Source organism: Panthera onca, chromosome D4, assembly GCF_046562875.1.
Source record: "Panthera onca isolate mPanOnc1 chromosome D4, mPanOnc1 haplotype 2, whole genome shotgun sequence".
NCBI classification, from domain to species: Eukaryota; Metazoa; Chordata; class Mammalia; order Carnivora; family Felidae; genus Panthera; species Panthera onca.
In genome coordinates, this window is record NC_138351.1 from 16,084,729 (window position 1) to 16,104,419 (window position 19,691).

Genomic DNA, 19,691 nt, shown 5'->3' on the forward strand with positions numbered 1-19,691 from the left:
ATCATTAAATAAGAATACCCATTGCAGTGACTCACCTCTGCTCTCTGTGTCCTGTGTGGCACCTCAACGGACACCTCTGTCACCAGAATGCTGAGGTCAAGTGATTTGAGCATGACCCCTTTTTGACTTTCTTTCTTCCTCTTTTGTTCTTGTTCTTACAGGCCTCACATGGAATGCACAGGGATAGTTTCTATGTATATATCAATTAATTTTGTGGTCCTCTGTAATTAACAGAAAAAGATGAGTAACAATGGCTAAATAGAATTTTTTTTTTTCTGCAAGAAACCCCGGGGAAGACCACTGCTTGCAATGAAGCTAAATGATTTCATAAATGTGATCATTTGGCATTTCCCTTATATTGATTATCTCATGGCTTCAAAGTGGCTGCCAGAGCTCCAGACAACGTCTCTGGGTTCATCATGTTGGGAACTACTCACATTCCCTAAAAATCCTTTTCCTTAAAAAATGAAGCTGGATGATTATTTATGTTTGTGCTTATATGAAGCAATAGGCATCTCTAAGTTTAAATGTCAGGAGAATTTAAATGTCATCTCTAAGTTTAAATGTCAGGTCTTTGGTTGCAAGCAAGAGAAACTGACTGGCTAACTCACAAAAGAGGGATTTACAAACAGACAAGAGTGTGTTGGAGTAAGGGACTGAGAATGGGTAGAAGATTGGGAGTCCAGCTTTAGAATTAGGCAAGAACCTTGGGAGCTTTGAAGGGATGAGAAACAGGAGAAGGAAAGTAAGACAATCTTCTTATTGCTTCTGCACCCTCCTGGTTTTGCTGTCACCAAGACCTCTGCAGGGAATCACTGCCAGTCCTCTCTCTTCCTGACTTGGCAGTTCTGGTTAGAGGAACCTCCTATAATGGTCGTTCACTGGCGCTAGACAAATAAGGGCTGGCCAGGCATCCCTCTCTTTAGATGATAATCCTAGCATCTCTCCAAGTAGACTAGATTGAGCTTCCTTACAGCATGGTGGCCTTAGGGAAGTCAGCCCGCTGACACAGCAATTCAGGGCTCCTACATCCGCTTCCTACATCCTGGCCTCAGAAGTCACACATTTTTGTTGTTGAGTAAGTCACAAGCCTGCTCACATTCAAGGGGAGGAGGGCAGCTACATTTCATCTCTTAAAGGGAGAGTAGCAGGGTCCTAGATGATTTGAGGAAGAAGGGCAGATTCTGTGACAGCCATTTTTGTAAAGCGATGATATGCCATGTGTAGGACAATAGCCTGTCATTACATTCCGTGTACCATTGCCTACGATATCTTCCACGGAGTGGCTACGCAAGTTCACATGCTGGCATTGCTTTGAAAAAGTCATGAGTTTCCTATATCGGCTATTGTGATACAGGAATTAGATTGCCATCTCGGGAAGCATTTTCGTGGGGGTGCCGACAAGTTATGTTCAATTTACTGGCATAACTACTTTAAAGTTCAAAAGACCACACGTAGTAAACGAGGGTTGGGATACATTATGTTTTTTTTTCTTTGTGAAAATCATAGAATGTTGCTAGCAGAGAAAAATGGAGACGAAAAGACATCTGTGGATATTTGCAAAGGACTCATCATCACCTGGGAGCAGAGTGGTGCAGAGGGCAGTGACTTGGGAGCCAGGGCAATTGGAGTTCTCACCAAACCTTTACCACTCATTAATTGACTCTGGGGAAAATACTTTATTTTTAAGTTTATTTATTTATTTTTGAAAGAAAGAGAGAGAGAGAGAGAGAGAGAACAAGTGGGAGAGGGGCAGAGAGAGGAGAGAGAATCCCAAGCAGGAATTCTGACAGCACAGAGCCCGATGTGGGGCTCGGACCCACAAAGCCATGAAATCGTGACCTGAGCTGAAGTCAAGAGTTGGGCACTTCACTGACTGAGACACCCAGACACTCTGATAATTACCTTTCCTAAGTGATAGTTTTTCATCAGTAAGATATAACATTAAACCACCCGAGAGAACGTGAAAAAAAAATCAGTGCCTCCAAACGCTAAGAGGATTAGTAACGATAGGCCAAATAGTCAATATAATTGAATGGATATTTATTTTCCATCCTTCTCTTGCTAGGATATGAATCTTGTGGTGATTAAATTGGACGAAAGTCATTCTTAGCTCCAAACTGAAACAACTTTAAAAAAAAATTGAACGGTCTGAAAAGAAAATCCTTGTACTGGAGTTTGTGTATCTCCTTCAGGCTGAGCCAGAAATACAGGAAAAGAAAGAGCTTGCTCGTGTCTGGAAACCTAAAATGCAGTCATGTGGAAATGACACTTTCCTTAACTTTACCAGTAGAAACTTGGATATTGACTCAGCAACCAAAGTGACCTCCCTTCCAAATCCTTTCTTTAGCGTTGAGTAAACGATGTGTTTGTTCTCTTGCAGTTATCACCTCTGTTTACTTTTTGACTCAAAAGTCAGCGTCTTTAAAACCATAATTAAGAATTAGTCAGGCTGCTTGACAGAAACCCCAGCCCTACCACTCACTGACTGTGGGGCTTGGCCAAGTTTCTTCCTTTCTCTGTGCCTCAGTTTACTCATCTATAAAATGAGGGTATTAACGGTTGTGATGGAAATTAAATGAAATCATCAGCTTCTAGCACCAATAAAAACAACCTCAGGAAATATTAATATATACTCCCTTCTGCTTCTATGATGGGCTAGAAATTTATTGTTGCCAATAAAACCTTCCATCATTATGGGTGTGTGTTATAATATGCCCTATACTATCAGAAATATCAGGCCACTCCTAGCTACTGCAAAGATAAATGGAATGAGATTTCTTGCATGTAGTAAACTAAGTTGTGGATTATATTCTTTATATTCTTGTCTCAGGGTAGATTATGACATTCAATGGTGTCAGCCTTTTAAGTATGGAGGGTTTACTTACTGACTATCTGTTTCTGTGACTATGGAAATACAAATGGATCCAAGGCAAAAGTAGGAAGTTATCTGTGAAAAGGAACAGAGTAGGATGCAAAAAATAGATCTGAAAGAAAAGGAAGTGAACGTGATTTGGGTATATCTGCACATCAAGAATTTCACTGTGTGTGTGTGTGTGTGTGTGTGTGTCTGTGTGTGTGTGTTGGGTCCTACCAGAGGAATCCACAGAAATTCAATTTTAGTCAAATTTAGGCTGAATCATCTACCACACAACCCATCTGGAAAGAAGGCTGTTTTGTTTTGGCCTGTCGAATGGAAATGGTCTCTTGCTTCTAACTGGAAACAGTTATTGTCATTCCATTTTCACGATTGCAGCTGCTGGCAAGTTTGTGTGTCAGAATGCAAACCAATTATTCATTTCAAATGACTCGACTTTTGTATTTTACCTAGCCTTAGCCTGTGCATTTGCTTTTTAGATCCTCCACATTCAGTCCTCTACTTTAGTCCTTCTGAATCTATTACCACAGATGTAAAATATCAGAGAAGCACACACAGAACTTCTCCAGATAGGCCTAGGAACACCAACTGCTGTAATACTTTTCAAAAGGAAAAGAAGGAAAATACCTGTAGTTTATGTCTAATGCGATAAAAAAAAAACAAACAACATAATATGAAACAGCATAATATGAAGCAGAGAAAACACAGCCAAGCGTGGTGGCATGGCAAAATAAAAATGTGAGGGTCCTTGTCCAAAAGTTAAGAATTTCAAGATGGCGGAAGCAGACCCTTAAACCGAACGTGGGCTCTTCTGAATGGGCAACTTCTAAACCGAGGCAACGGCACTGCTGTGTGCCCGTCAAGCTGACCTGAATGTAACCCTTTTATGCTGTCTAAAAACAATCTGTGAGGGTATGAGCCCTCATACTCAGGTGAAGGAGGGGATACATGAACTTTTAGTACCATCTGGTGTGAATTTTAGTCTGATTTGATCATCTTTTAGATACTCCCCTACTTGTCCAGAAAAAAAAAAAAAGGGCTTACGTTCTGTTTTGCTTCCATTTATTCCACTGGCTACTCTCCAAGATGTTTTGGAGTGTGCTTGGCAGAAGGGTGTCATTGCAGAGGGAAAGGCTGAGGTGTTTGGCTCAGCGTCCCCTGGCCCTTCTGTTTGCTGGCTAACATCTCTTGACATTGGAGGTGAACGTGGGGTATGAGAGACTGGCCATTTGCTCCCAGAGGCACTGGCCTTACCAGATTTTAAACAAGATGGAATTCAAAGATAATTGTTTCTTCCAGGGTTTGGGAACCTGGGGGAAAGAACAGGTTAACCAAAGCCAAAATAAGTACTTGTACATTTACTCTACATCTAAGCTGTGATTCACGTGACTTTAGGACCTAGTCATGTGTGATAGTTTTTCTAAGATTAAAACAAATTTACAAGTAAATATTGATATTTTGTTTGGGGTGAGTTTTATATCTTTTTCTTAAAGCAAAATATCAAAAAATCTCCACTTTCATATAAAATCACAGATCTTACTTCTTATTCACAGGGGCACTGCAGTAAAATTACTTGTTGAATGAAGCGGGTTTTTTTTTTCCAATGGACACTGTCGGTCCATTTTGTCTCCTTGTTCCTCTGTGTTTTTATGAATTCTGTGGAACACATAAATAAATGCATCTCATAGGGAAACATTTATACCTCATGAGACTCATTATTGCTTGTTATTTTAAATCTCTCCCTTTACTGGTTCTTTCCCAGCTTCATGTAAAAGATTCAAGAATTTTCCACTTTCAAATACAGAACAAAATAAACACAAAAAATAGTGTCTGGTTCAGGATATGCCCCTGGCGTCTGGCGTCATTGTAAACAGAAGCTAAACACTTTAATTAATTCATGGGCTAATCCTCACAGGGTCTGTTTAGCGAAAAATTACATCAAGACGGACTGAGGGGAGGAACTTCTGATCCACCAGGCTCTTTCCCAAACCATCCTGGTTTTGTGAGTCTTTCTCAGAGGTCTATCCACGGAGGAGTTAGACGTCCCCTTCAACTCCGATCAAAGGTCACAACCAGTGCTATTTGGAGTGCAAAGGCTGTATAACTAAGCCGTTTTGTCATAACTCCTCACATTATGCGGGGAAGCCAATGACAAATACGCTCAAAGATAGCAAAGAATCCCACAACTTTTCTAAATTAAAATGCTGGCAAAACAGTAGAAACTGCAAAATTATTTTAAATGAAAAACAAATGCCATTAAATATAGTAAGAATTGTTATGCACTGTCCTAATGTTCCTTTAGGTTTTTTTTTTTTTTTTTTTTTTTTTTTTGCATTAGCCAATTATCCTCAAAAATGAAGAGAATGCTAGAATGAAGAATGCTAAAAGACTAAATGAAGAAATTGTCTACTTGTTGGGGAGGTGCATGTTTTCTGACAGAAGGCACAAAACTGGACTTAATTAAATCTTTTAGGCCTGATCCTCATATTGTCTAAAAAGCTTGTAAGTGAGTCTCTAGGTGTTGTGGAGGGTGTAGTTGTCATGCAAATAGGCACATCACTAGGTTGTGTTTTTAACAACTTGGCTTCAACATTTCCATGGTTTTCCTAAGAGAATCTGCTTTTTAAGTGCTAACAGAGCATCAATACTTTTTTCAGGTATGTATTCGCTATAGGACTTGACAATATAACTTCTATATCGATTCCAAACATGCAAACTCAAATTTTTTAATGTTCATTTGTTTTTGAGAGGGGCGGGGAGCCGCAGAGAGAGGGAGACACAGAACCTGAAGCAGGCTCCAGGCTCTGAGCTGTCAGCACACAGTCTGATGTGGGGCTCGAACCCACGAACTGTGAGATCATGACCTGAGCCTACTCCACCTACTGGACGCTCAACCTACTGAGATACCCAGGCGCCCCCAAAATGTGCAGATTCATGATGTATTTCAAAATTATTACTCGTGGAAGTGTTCAGGCCTGGTTTCATTCAACTTTTGACCTTTACCGCCACCTAGTGATAAACTTAAAAAACTTCTTCCTAAGCGTATACAAAGACAGGTTTCGGAGAATGTAAAAAGAAAATAACATTTTTAAAAGACTATAAAGGAATAAAAATGATCCCCACAGGGAAAAGCTGTATGTGTCCTATGGACACAGAGGCATGGTTTTATGTTTTATATTTACTATGATTGTGTTTCCTATTTATTATTTCTAGTTGAAATGAGGCATTAGAAAGCCAACTCATCCATTTTCTGTAGTTTAGTTGTACATTGCATTTGATCAATGGAATGTGGATTTTTAGGAATCACACCAAGCATTCTTGCTCTCCTCTAAGCCCACACTTCCTAAGAGACTTCACTTCAGTGACATGTTCTGCTTCCTCGCTCCCTTTATTCCTGGCTACTCTGCTGAAATGACCCTGGCCAACCCGCAGTGACTTTATCAATGCGATAGCCACTTGTAGTTATTTTCCTGGGCTCCTTTGCTGCGTTTGATGTGCTATTTTCTGTTGTCCCCTCCTCCCGTGACTCCTGTCCTCTGGTTTCTCCATGCCTTCTCTTTTACGGGTTCCCTTTCCTTGGCCTCCTCTTGGGATGTTATTGGTTGTCTCGGTCTGTTCTGGCCACTGTAACCAAATGCCACAGACTGGATGGCTCCTATAAAACAGAGATTTGTTTCTCGCAGTTCTGAGGCAGGGAAGTCTAGATTCAGTGTCTGGTGAGAGCCCACTTCCTGGTTCATAGACGTCTGGCTGTCTTTTCCCTGTCACCTTATGTGGCAGGGGGACAAAGGGTCTCTCTGTGGCCTCTTCCATAAGAGCACTAAATCTCATTCGTGAGCGTTCTGTCCTTAAAACCTAAGCACATTCCAAAGGCCCATCTCCAACTTGGGGATTAGATTTCAGTATGTGAATCTGGGGGGACACTTTCAGTCTGTGACACCAGTATGACGCAAGGTGGTATGCTTGGCTCACCAATGGTCAGGTGATATCCTTGACATGTATGTTTTTATCTTCCATCCACATTTTAAAAAATGTTTTGTTTATTTTTTGAGAGGAAGAGCATGAAAGGGGGAGGGGGACAGAGGATCTGAAGCGAAGAGGGCTCTGTGCTGACAGCGGTGAGCCCAATGTGGGGCTCAAACTCAGGAACCGCAAGATCACGACCTGACCCCAAGTCGGACGCTCAACTGACTGAGCCACCCCGTCGCCCTCTTCCATGCACATGCTGATAACCTTCAAATCTAATGTGTAAGCACTGTTTCCCCAGCGTTTTAGCCTGGCACGTCTAGTGACTTTCTGAATACTTGGATGTCACCCGGGAACCGAAGCTCACCGTGTCTGCACTTTCAACCTATGAACGTGAACTTTAGTCCTATTGAAAAAGAGAGACAGGATAAGGCACAGCAACCTTTTACAGAATCGTCATCACTGTGCTGGTACCAAACAGAAATGTGGTGAGGGCACTGACCGCTGCCAATGCTTATCACTGGGGTAGAAACAAATGAACAACAAATCCCAGTTAGGTTAACTAGACAGTAGCACTTTGCCGATCATGAAGATTGCGAACTATTCACAAGAGTGGACAACTCCATTTAGAACTCAGTGATTTGAAAACAGAAGTCTGGAGGAAAGCATCCTTGTCCTCGGATGAAGGATTCTTGCTTGTGAATACTCTTTGCTTCTTGTCCTTGGTGCTGTGCCAATGGACCCCTGAACTTGCTGCAGATTGCTCAAAGTTGGGTCACACTCTAAAGGCGAATTTTCAAATGGTTAAGACCATGAGTATCAAACTGAGGGTATGTACCCAACACACACTGAGAAGAAATGAAAAGAGAGTAGTGAAAATGGAAATGCAAGGGAGGGAAAAAAGCACCCATTGTCAACATATGAAATCAGATAATTATATAATTACTTTTTTCCAGATCTTTAAACTCTGTTCCAAAGGACTAAGTCAAGTTTCTTGATCCTGTGAGTATTTTATTCTTTCTCGGTTGAATAGAAGAAAAAAAAGAAAAATATTTTGGCTTTCTTTTGTCCTTTCTTAAGAACAAACCACAAAACAGAGACTTTGGAAATATCTCGAATCTTTGTATGTACTTCTTAATGTGTTTTTTATTTTTACAAGTAAGTATTCACATGTTATTAAGAAAATGATATGTTATATATTATATTTCAGATTGCCAACATACGTGGTTTTATATATTTTTTTATTTAAAATGATGGCATTTAAGTCATTTTTCCTAATATGTTCTTGTATTGTCTGAGAAAATGGATAAATCCACTTGAAAATGTATTTGTACTTCTTCTGATGTTTTAACTCAAATATTCTTATTGTAAACCCATACATCTATTTCTTAACTTGTGAACTTTGGAAAGTATTAACATTTCTCCTGCAAAAGATGAAGATACCTTTCTTACCCTCCCCAGTCCCACCTGCTTCTACAAATATTCGTTAATTTCATCATTATTTTTTAGTTTTTCTGATGATTGCCATTTGTGCATTTAAATGTAGAATTGGTTTTGGAATGATTTTGGCTCCAGATAAAAGAAAACGTGATGAATTATGGCTTAAACAAATCAGGATTTATTTCCTGCTCCTAACAGGAGGTCTAGAGGCACAAGGCTCTGGGGTTGGCCAAGAAGCCAGCTGGACCACAGCCCTGCAATCTCTTAGTCTTCTCTCTAGCTGAGACCCTCACCCATTTGCACCCCAAGAGGGAGCTGGAGAAGGGTGTATCCACATGATTGCCTTCTCTTTTTGTGGCATTACTTGGGGGTAGATAGCCCAGCCATCTGTAAACACAAAAGCTCAGCCATTCTATATTCAGCCTTTTACTAATTACTCTGAGGACAGCCTCAGACCCCTCACTGTCACCATCTTTGTCAACGTTCAGCTTGGCCACTCTGTGATTCCACAGACAGAAATTGCCCCTGTCTGTTTTTTAGCCTTCTGCTGCACACGTTTTGAGTCATTTTCTCTAATTTATCCATCAGTAGGATTTTACCAGCTTTCTATATTACAAAAATGTAGGTTTATGTGGCTGGTTGATGGCATGTTTTCTTGCTTTTAGCACTGTAAGTAATTTATTCTTCTTGTGTATATTTCCTGTAATTTCAGGGAGATTCTAAAAATGAAGGAAGGGGCACCTGGGTGGCTCTGTCAGTTAAGCATCCGACTGTTGATTCCCCCTCAGGTCATGATCTCACAGTTTCTGAATTCAAGGCCCCATCAGGCTCTGCACTGACAGCTCGGAGCCAGGTTAGGATTTTTCTCCCTCCCTCCCCCTCTCTCTCTTTGCCCCTCCCCCCTCAAAATAAGTACATAAACTTAAAAAAAGAAAGAAAGGAAAAATGCTGTGCTCATTTCAGCATTTTTGAACTAAAAGTTTGCAAGTGTCATTTCAAAGTGTGTTCTTTAACCTAAACATAACATACAGATATTTTATTTCTTATCTTGTGAGTTATTAAATGATGAATGACGTAGACATATTACTTCACACCCAGTGAGTAATTCACAATGTTCTGTGAAAATTATGAAGGCTAAGCTTGACACTTATTAAAATTATATGTGCCAGGAATGGCGATAATATTATTTTCTAGACACTAAAGTTCTAATTTTTTTTTATTTTGAAAAAGTTCAGACTTATAGAAAATTTGTAAAAATAGTACAAAGAATTTTCATATTCCCTTCACTCAGATTCCTCAGTTTTAACACTGTACCTTTTTTCTGTCCTGTCTTTTTTTCTAAACACAAACATACACACACACACACACACACACACTTTTTTTCTAATGGATTTGAAAGTAACTTTCAGCCTTTACCACTAAACATATTAGCAGTTGTTTCTTGGAAAAAAAATAGTTTGTTACAAAATCGGAATGTGATTCTCAAAATCAGCAAATGAACATCAATACAATTTTCCTATCTAATCTGTAGACCTACTTTATGTTTTGCAATTGTCCCAATAATGTCTTTTAGGGCTACCTGCCACCACGACCACCCCCCAAAAATATGTGGTCCAAGGCTTAATCCAGGACCACATGTATTTAGTTGTCATGTCTCTTTAATCTTCCTTATTCTGGAGTAGTTCCCCAGTGTATCTTTGGTATTTCCAACTTTGACATCTTATAATTCATTGATATCATAATTTATTTTCATGTGCATATCATTTGAAGTTAAATGGTGGGAGCCTCTTTGGGCTGGCCTTTATGTCACCGTGACGTGTCCCCACTTTTCTCTGAGAACCTCCATATTTTCTAGTCCTATTACTTCCCTATATAAGCCCTGGAATCATTCATGTCTCCAAAGAGCCCTAGCTCCTTTAAGGCAAAATAATTTTAGGAACCAGGATCTGGTCACTAGGTGTGCATAGCTACTGTAGTGTGATTGCACTTAGGGCTGCTCAGTATACAGAACTAGGAAATAGATATGTGTATATGCCCACACATCTGTATTTATTTCCATACCTCTCTCTGATCTCCCTCTGTATATTCCGACATTACAGTCTGAGGAAAGGAACTTCATCAATTTTACGTTAATCAATTGGGATTCTGACTTGGAAGGTCCGACTCTCTTGCAGTGGGTTACCGGACTCAGTCCTTCTGAAGAGACTAAATTCTTGTAGCACACCAAAAAAGTGGAAATTTGAGTGCTCTTAAGTCCTAGGGCCAGGATTTAGAACATGCCCACATGAGTGCTGCCACCTGGTGGGGCTTTGATGCAAGTTCAGTGTCTGTCTTCATCGCCATCATGGTTCTCTGCTTGATGATCTATATTTTATATTTATGTACATAAATTTACTACAAGTTAAATAACTTGATATGAGTTGGACGATTAATTAAAAACAACCTTGAGTTTTCATTAACAAATAACAATAATGTAATCAGTGGCATTTGTAAAAGGTGGCCTTCAATTATTGGCTTTATATTGCAAGAACTCTTTGATCAAGATTGCAATAATTTATGAAATAGGAAAACCTTAACATTCTTCTTTAGCTTTCATTCCTTCAAGTAAAACATGCAATTTACCTGCTTATATGGGTATAATATATACTAGTTCACTGGGGTGTAACTACTATGAAATTAATGAAAGGTAATTTTGTGGGAGATGAGAAATGTGTTGGGAAATTTACTTCTTAGACCAAATACAAAAATCCAAATGAAATTAATTCAACTACACTTGTGAAATTATTTCACTACACTTTATAGCTGTCACCCTTCCAATGCCTCATAAAAAAAAAAACATGAAAGAGTTTATTGACAAATCTTGCACAACTGAACTTTGAGGGACAGTCTTTTCGGAAGTCCAAACTTTCTCTGAAGTAGAGGGATTATTTTTCCCTTGCAGAGGCTGCAGGAAAAGGGTCCAATTTGGTTATGTGAACATGTATTCTTCTGAGGAAAATGTTTATATTCTGTAGGTAAAATGCAAATTATGTTTTGAGACAAATTTGCAAATGCCTCTTCCCTCATCTGGCAGTGAAGATAATATGATTTTTATGCTCATTTTCACCACTAGATGGAGATATTGTCATTTATAGGAGAGTAATGTGTGGGTTGCTATTTTTCTGCCTTCAGAATCAGAAATTATATATGTCTTCTGTGACCCACAGCATGCATTTTCCATCACCCACCTTCCCCCCCAAAACAGACACACACACACACACACACACACACACACACACACACACCTGGGCTACTATTGAAAGACACAGAGCAAAACTAAGAGACAACATGCCATCTCATGAGTTAATAATGGATTGGCCACAACGGAGCTACGAAATAAACTCAGAGAGAAATACCCAGTGATGAGTCTGACATTGTAATTATGGGAGTGAAGTGCAGGTTCCTCCTGAAGCATCAATGCATTTTACATGGGTAGGATATAGCTGTAATCCGATCAGCTGCAACTCCACAGTAACAGAAGGACCCTAAAAATAGAACCCCTATGGTAATCTGTCTGGATTACTAAATTCAGTGACAGCTTGGCAACAAATCAGGGAAATGTTTGCGGAAAAGGATTTAAATATATCATGAAGTTTTATCTGCATTATGGAGAAACCCACATCAGGCCCCCAATTCAGAGCTTCTGCCTTGGGGGCTGCTTCCAAACAACAAAGCTCATTTTGTCAAAACATCACCTTTCTGTCCTGCCTTTTGCAATTTAAGGATGTTAAATCCATTAGCAGAGGAGGGGGGACAAAAGGAGAAGCTTTCAAAAGGGTTGTATCCATACCACACTAATGCCTAAACTTTACACAATGAAGTCCTTATAGGTATACCTTCACTTTCTTAATGGTGGTAGAGAAGTTAATCATGAGACAATGTGGATTCTTGTGCAAACATCATTTGAAATAAAGGTAAGGTTTTTTGGTTTTGGGGTTTATTTTTGACTGTACAAAGATGTGTGTAACACATTCATAGCCGTATCAACAGAAAGGAGTTAGATGTTGTAGATGTGTGCTGTTACTGACAGAAGAGAAAGACACTTCTGTTGACCATGAACTCAGATTCAGAATCTAGAACAAAGCAAAGCCACGTACTACTGGTGTACCTATTTGTCAGCATTTAGGAGGAATTATTTTGTGGGCTCTCACTGCAGTTTTGCTACGAGTGACATTCCCTTTTCAGGTCCTGAGAAGCCCCCCATGGTTTCCTTTGCTGAGGTCTCTGAATTTCAAAATATTTTAATTTTCTTTCCATAGTTGGGTCTAATAACTCTCTTTCCATTTCGTCAGGATCCTCTCCTCTCTCCCAAGATGCTCTGCTTGTCCCCTCCCTATCCTGTCACTTCCCCCCACCCTCCAAATTCTCCACACCCCTCTTACATTGAAAAGCACTTCAAGGAATCAGGGAGTAACTAAATAAGAAGTGTAGGAAAACTTCAGAGAATGGAGGCAAGATTTCTCTTTTAAATCTTCTATCTGCCCCTGGGATTACCGTATCAAATTTTATAACTTGAAAATCTTCTTCTTTTATTTGCTATACTATTTCCTAAACCATCCAGCTGGCATATGCCAATGTTAGTTTCACATGGATGACGTTCTTTATAAATTTATAAAATACTGGACACTGACTCGCCTTCCCATTCTTTTTTTGTTTTTTATTTTTGTTAAATATGTATGCTTATTTTGAAGTCTTATTGTCATTATTATTATTTTTGGAACAGAGAGGTGAGAAGTCCCTTTTATTAATCAGTAGCCTGGTGTTCTGCGATGATCATTATGTTTGCCTTAGCAAGCTCACCTAATTTCAGACTCTTATCAATATTGGAAATTTTAGTACTAGCCAATAAGAGTAGATTTGTCATCAATATGAAATTACACAAGTGTGAAATAAGATAATGAAAGACTGTCAAGCAGGACAAATTACAACCAGTAAGTAGCAAGTTTTCTTCAACCCTATGATTTTCAGTGTGTAAACAGAACATGCATGACCTTTGACACCACTGCAGGAAATAATGTTAAAGACAACTGATGGGCGTCTATAGCGTAGAGGTTTTGTGGACAGTACCAGCAAGGCTTTTGAGCAATGCTTGTTTTTGTTTTAAATCATAATTTTACCTGTAAGGCTACTACGCTTTTAGTCATCTCTGAATATATGCAATGAAACTGCCTTTCAACACAAACCACCCAAGACTGAGTAGTAACCTGGTTAATAATAGTCCTAGTAACAGCCCATGTGGCTTCTACATCTCGTCCATGTAGAAGAAATCATTATCCTGCCTTTCATAATGAATCTTTTCTTTGTTTTTCTGTATGATTTACTCTTCACAGAAATAATACAATTGTGTTTTGCCTATTATAGTACCTTTTCTGAATGGAGTCATACTAAGTGTATCATTTTGTGTCTTACTTCATTTACCTAATATATTCATTATGTCTCATATAGCAATAGCTCTTTCCTTTTCCTTGTAATAGAATACGCCATCGATGTTACTTACACATTATATTGTTGATGAACATTAGCCCCCTAATGTTGTTTCCGTAATTTTGTTTTTATGAACTATGTTGCTATAAGCTTATAAAACCTGTTCAGATGTGTTTAAAAATGGGAGAAGCTAAATAAAGCTAGCAATACAGCATGTTCATGATTAGAAGACTCATATTTTTAAAGATGTCAATTCTTCTAGATCGATTTACAAATTCAGTACAATCTCAAGAGAACTACTTGTTTTGCACCTAACTCTCCTAAAAACTGCTGCCAAATTAACTTGCCTAAAATATGGTTTTTATCTTGTCATTCCCTGCTTAAAACCTACAGTGATTCCCTACTCCCCAGAGCTGTGCTGTTTAACACTGACACCACTAGCCTCATGTGGCTACTTAAATTTAAATTTTAATTAATTAGAATTAAATAAAATTAAAATTCAGTTTCTCAGTTGCACTAGCCACATTTCAAATGCCCCATAGCCACACGTGCCTACAATATTGGACAGCACAAACATAAGGCAGTTCCCTCATCACAGAAAGATCTGTTGGGCAACCCTGTTCTAATGTATAATGTCATTTTCAGTGTGGCCATCAAGAAGTTCACAGTTCAGCACCCAGTGCTTCGGTCCAATCTAATTATTCAAAATGCCTCTGAAAGAGTGATCATTCCTACCTACTTCTTCTTTTACCTCACGACTTAGATGCACTCCTGTCCTTTTGCACTGTGAAATTCAATCGACCAAGCTCTTATTGTAATTCCTCTTATAGCCTTTCTTGACTCCTCTCTTATTACTGATCAATTTCTTTTTAAAACGATAATGACAATGATCTTCAGGACATTATTTTTGTTAACTGTATCTGTGTATATTCTTATGGACTCCTGTTTGAAGATGTCTCAGGTCGAATGTAAGTTTCTTGATGAAAGGACTATAATTGTTACTTCTATCACCTCCTTCGTGTTATCCACTGCTGGGCTGTTGCCCACTTACGATAACCAATTCTAATAGATGACATTATCACTCCTTAAACAATGTTATTTATCCACTGTTGACATGCCTCTCCAATGAAAATATATCTCTCACCCGTATTGCAGCTCTTCCTGGCTGCCATTGTCTTTATTCCTATGTAACGTTGACGTGTATACAAGAAGGCTCTTTTCAATACCAAGTTTCATCTCCCCTGCTCCTGTAAATTCCTACAATGTACCCCTGATCGTGACAGCACTGGTGGTCAAAACTGTCCACTGATTATGTCATGCCTAATTACTGTGTACTGTCTCTAGAGTTCAGTAATACAAATTATTAATGAGTTAGTATGCCTTTCATATCGAATTTCCCAAGCTAAATTTACATCTGTTGTTATTGGCCACATGTCATAAGTTGATACATGCCATATGTAATATTTTCAGAAAGCTTTGTTAAACGTTGGTTTAAAAAGAATTGGTAGACTCAGTCCACCTCTCCACAACTGAAGTCCCCATGTCCCCAGCAATTTTATCAGAGTTGACATTAATAAAGCCTGACTTCCCTTTACTATCCTAGCAGAGAAGCCGAGGACTAACTATACTGAAAGTTTTTGAATCCACTTTCTTGAGACTCTCCCCATCTTAGTAAAAGACCCATTGTGTTGGGTGGCTGATTATCATAATGCAGTTTGTACCAGGACACTTAATCGTTGATGATTCTGTGACACTGATGAGAGAAAAAAAAAATGGAAATGTGAGCTGCTATGTCTTTGTTGGCTGTTACTCTGTCTCTGCACCAAGAAACACTCACTCCGCTCAGATCTCTTAGAGATACAATCAGGAGGGCCCGTTCTAGTTGAAGTCTGGTCTCCAAATATTTAGAAGGCTGAGCAAATCATTTCACCTCTTGCATCTTTAATGTTGGCTTGGATGCTGTATAAGATCCTCTGAAATTCAAATTAAAATGATGAAGAGGCCAGCAGAGGAAATTTAAGTGTTTCTTTCGATAACAAAAATAAGTCATGTCTTTTCCTTATTGATAACTGTGAATAGAGGCTGACTGAAACTAAAACGAAAAACGATTATTTTTTGTATGATTTTTTAAAAATTATCTTTTAGAGAATTGGTGGCAAATTATCCTGAGTCAGTCCAGTAACAGTGTTTGCCCTCTCTGCCTGTCAAGGAAAATTCTTCATTACCTACTTTAAATGCACTGTTTTCTTTGGCGAGGCACTGTTATCTCCCACATGTTAAAAATTACATTGCTCTTTAACGCAAATGTCCTGGAAAGGGCAGACATCAGACCCTTATTCCTTGGCATTTGCCTGCTGTCTGGTCTCCTAGTTTGATTAAGAGAATCATGTTTTTAAAGGTGCTGTCTTAATTCTCTTTTCATTTCTACTCTACCTTGAATCGATTTATCAGCGTTTGACCATAACCATCACTGCAACAGTTTTTTGTTTGTTTGGTCTCTGATAGCATGAGTTTTGCATCTTAAAAACAAATATGTATTTAAAATGATTCCCTGAGAGATAAAAAGACTATTTTTGTTGTTTACATTTTGCTTTGTTTTGTTCTAGAGGGGCCATTTATTTGTCATCAGTATGTTGATTTCGTTTTTTTCTCTTTTCTTTTCTTTTCTTTTCTTTTCTTTTTTTTTTTTTTAAGACGTTCTACTTTTCACCCTTTATGGTATTTTTGCAGGCCCCAGATAGCATGAGCAAAATGTGCATGAGGTTCTTATTTCTTCTGTGCTAACCATCAACAAAGGATGGGTGTGTGTGTATCTGTGAATGGAGAATTACCAGCACTTCTCTTCTTTGTCCAAATAACTAAAATGGGCACGTATCAGAATTGTGGATGTGCAGTGTCATGAAACATTTGTATCAGGCTTGCTATGTAAATGACTGCAACCTTTTGGACTATTAGCTCTCTAGTTCTAGGGGCCCTTGGCTTGATTTTATCATGTAAACAAGTTTGTTGGGGCTGGCTTTAATTGGTTTATGTAAATCGTTCTTTGGAATATTCCCTTAAAACAATTGATACACTACAAATTGTGACTCATTCTTATTTACATTCTTATTTAGTAAAGTGGTTTCTCTAATGACTGCTTCTAGGCAACATTTTATTAGCCTAGTGTGAGGTACTGAACATACTCAGGAGGGAAAAAGATGGCATTGACTTCAACATAGTCATTAATTCAGGCGGCTTCCCTTTTAGCTCAAAATAGGGGAGTTTTGCTAAACCGATTATTTATTTCCCTCTGCTTCCCAAACACATTTAAAATCCCTTAAATTATACAAACATACAAAACACTAAGTTTCTTTCCGTTTAGACATACAACCAGAAAATACCACAAAACGGAAAACATGTAGTGTTTGAGCTCTGTACATTGAGTCTAACAAAGGGGTGACAGGGACAGTTACTTTGTCACTGTTTTCCAAAAGGTCATTACAAATAATAATGAACAAAAGTAAAGTGTACTTTTCTGAGATGATTCCTGCTCTTTTGTCCGTGGCAATGACGCATAGGAGTTGAATATATTGTACTACAAATTTCATTGTAACTTATTAATTCCCTGTGTTTAACCAGTGGCTGACTTTGAAAATTTTCAGGGAGGTTGTTACTGTGGCTGAATTTGTACAGGGGTTTATAACATTCTTGCCTGTTTGTGTGTGTGTGTGTGTGTGTGTGTGTGTGTGTGTGCGCGCGCACGCGCACACATGTGCATGATATGCACACACGTGTGTGTATGTAACTCAACTTTCTTGCTGTGTAAAGGTGAATGAAATGGGAGGGCAATGAAGAAGTTTCTGTTTTTCATGTCACTCATTGAGAGAGGTCTCTCATAGCAACATGGCAATCATAACCATATAAACACAATATCTCCTTATCAGTGGTTCATTTGAGGAAGCTGTCAGTTGAATTTTAAATCTCCTTTCCTTCAACGCTTAATTCCAGGGGCACAAATTGCGGGCTATATCTGACCAACAGAGTAGTAAATTGTTCAAGGGAAATACAGCATTCTCTTCAAGCCATCATACTGGCGCAGCCACTGTGACTGCTGGCTTTCACCTAGCTCCTGAGACTTGAGGTGTTCAAATTGTGACCGCTGGCAGTGATCAATGGTCGCATTATACATCACTTTATGACATCATGTGTGACGGTAGAATTATTTTCTTTCTACTCTCCTAATGATACTGACTCTAAACCTTTGATGAAAATATAGTTAAATTGGAAACAATGCCTAATTATTTTCAAGTAATTTTATTCATGTTTTTTACTGTTGTTGATGGTAGGCAAGGAATTATGAACTCATTATATCCTTCAATATATACCTCTATGTGTGTCTACCCATCTATCTATCCATCTAGTTATTTCACTTCGTTCCATATGAAGTCATGGCTAATCTGGGAAGGGACTACTCAGTTTAATACATACGGACCTAGGTAGCACTTTCCTGATCCTTGATTGCTGAAGAGGACTTTCCCAAGGGACCTTTATTATTGATGAGTTGGGTAAAGGGGAAGATTTCCACATGATTCTTTTCATCAGTCTCTTTTACTAATAAACATGATGCTATTATCCTGCCATAAGTAGTAATTTTAAGCTGTTTCCTTAGCAGTGGTGATGGATTTGTGTTAATTCTTTCATGCCTTCCCATATGTCTGCTCAAGGTCAGACTCATAATCTTGGTCTTACAATGCATTATTCTAAACAAATGGACCAAATAGTTCCTACTTTTACTGCAGAGACAACAAAGGGGAGTTGTCCTAACATGTGACTTATGACCTACACCCACTGTTCTTGCTCTTTTCTGACAATATTGTAATAAAGAGATAAAGAACACAATGAAAAAAAATAAAGAAGGTTATGGAGGCAAGAAAGGTGCCTTTACATTCAGGTATATGGGAACTATTTATTGAGGGCTTTCAAGCATTTACCATATGTTAATAGTCCCAGTTCATAAGTCTTTCTACTCTTGAGACTCTGAACTTTTGAAAGCAAAAATTGTATGTCTTATTTATATTGATTTATATTGGTATTTCCAGCACTAAACACGGTGTGTAAAACCTAGAGGCTTGATGCATTTCCACTGAATGAATTGTAGTGTGATTAGGCACCATAAGAATATACCAATTAGCTCTGTGCCTATCATAAATATCACTCCAAGTTAGCATCTGGGATAAAGAACAAAGGACAGAAGCAAGAAACTTTACAAGGAAAGAATAGTTAGTACATGGTGTAAGGCTGATGGGTCATCAATTCACCTGTCTTAGCTTGAGTTTTCTCAAGGAGAAGACCTAGAGATAAGGGTTCAAGTACACTAGTGTATTGCTCAGGAGGCTATTCCAGGCAACATTAGAAGGAGGAAGTAGGAAAGTTAGAGAAGGGAAGGCAGCCAATCAAAGGGAACATCATCAAGCAAACTCCCACTGTAGGTAACTGGAGCTTAATCCCAGTGAGGAGCTCTGGGAGATAAGCTAACACAGACGCCTCAGAGCTGTGCCCCTAATGGCCAAGGCAATCGGGAATATTTTTGTAGTGACTCTTGCTGCTTGGTTGGGAGTGCTCTTGGGAGCTGTTCATTCCCTCACACGTCTCACCTGCCATTGCACGTGAGAAACATGTACTCTGAGGCCAGAGATTATTTTCAGTTGAAGGAACGCCAAGTGTTGGAAGTTGAAAGAAGGGTTAGCAGGCAGCGCCCAACAGAAAACATACCCCATTATCAGTATTGCTTAAGAAATAAATGAACTATGATTTCTTCTTTAAATTTGTATTATTATTATTATTATTATTATTATTATTACAGTTGACCCTTAAACAACACAGTTTTAACTGTGCAGGCCCACTTATGCCTAGATTTTTTTTCCATGAAGACAGCCCACTACTAAAAATGTATTTTTCCTTCCTT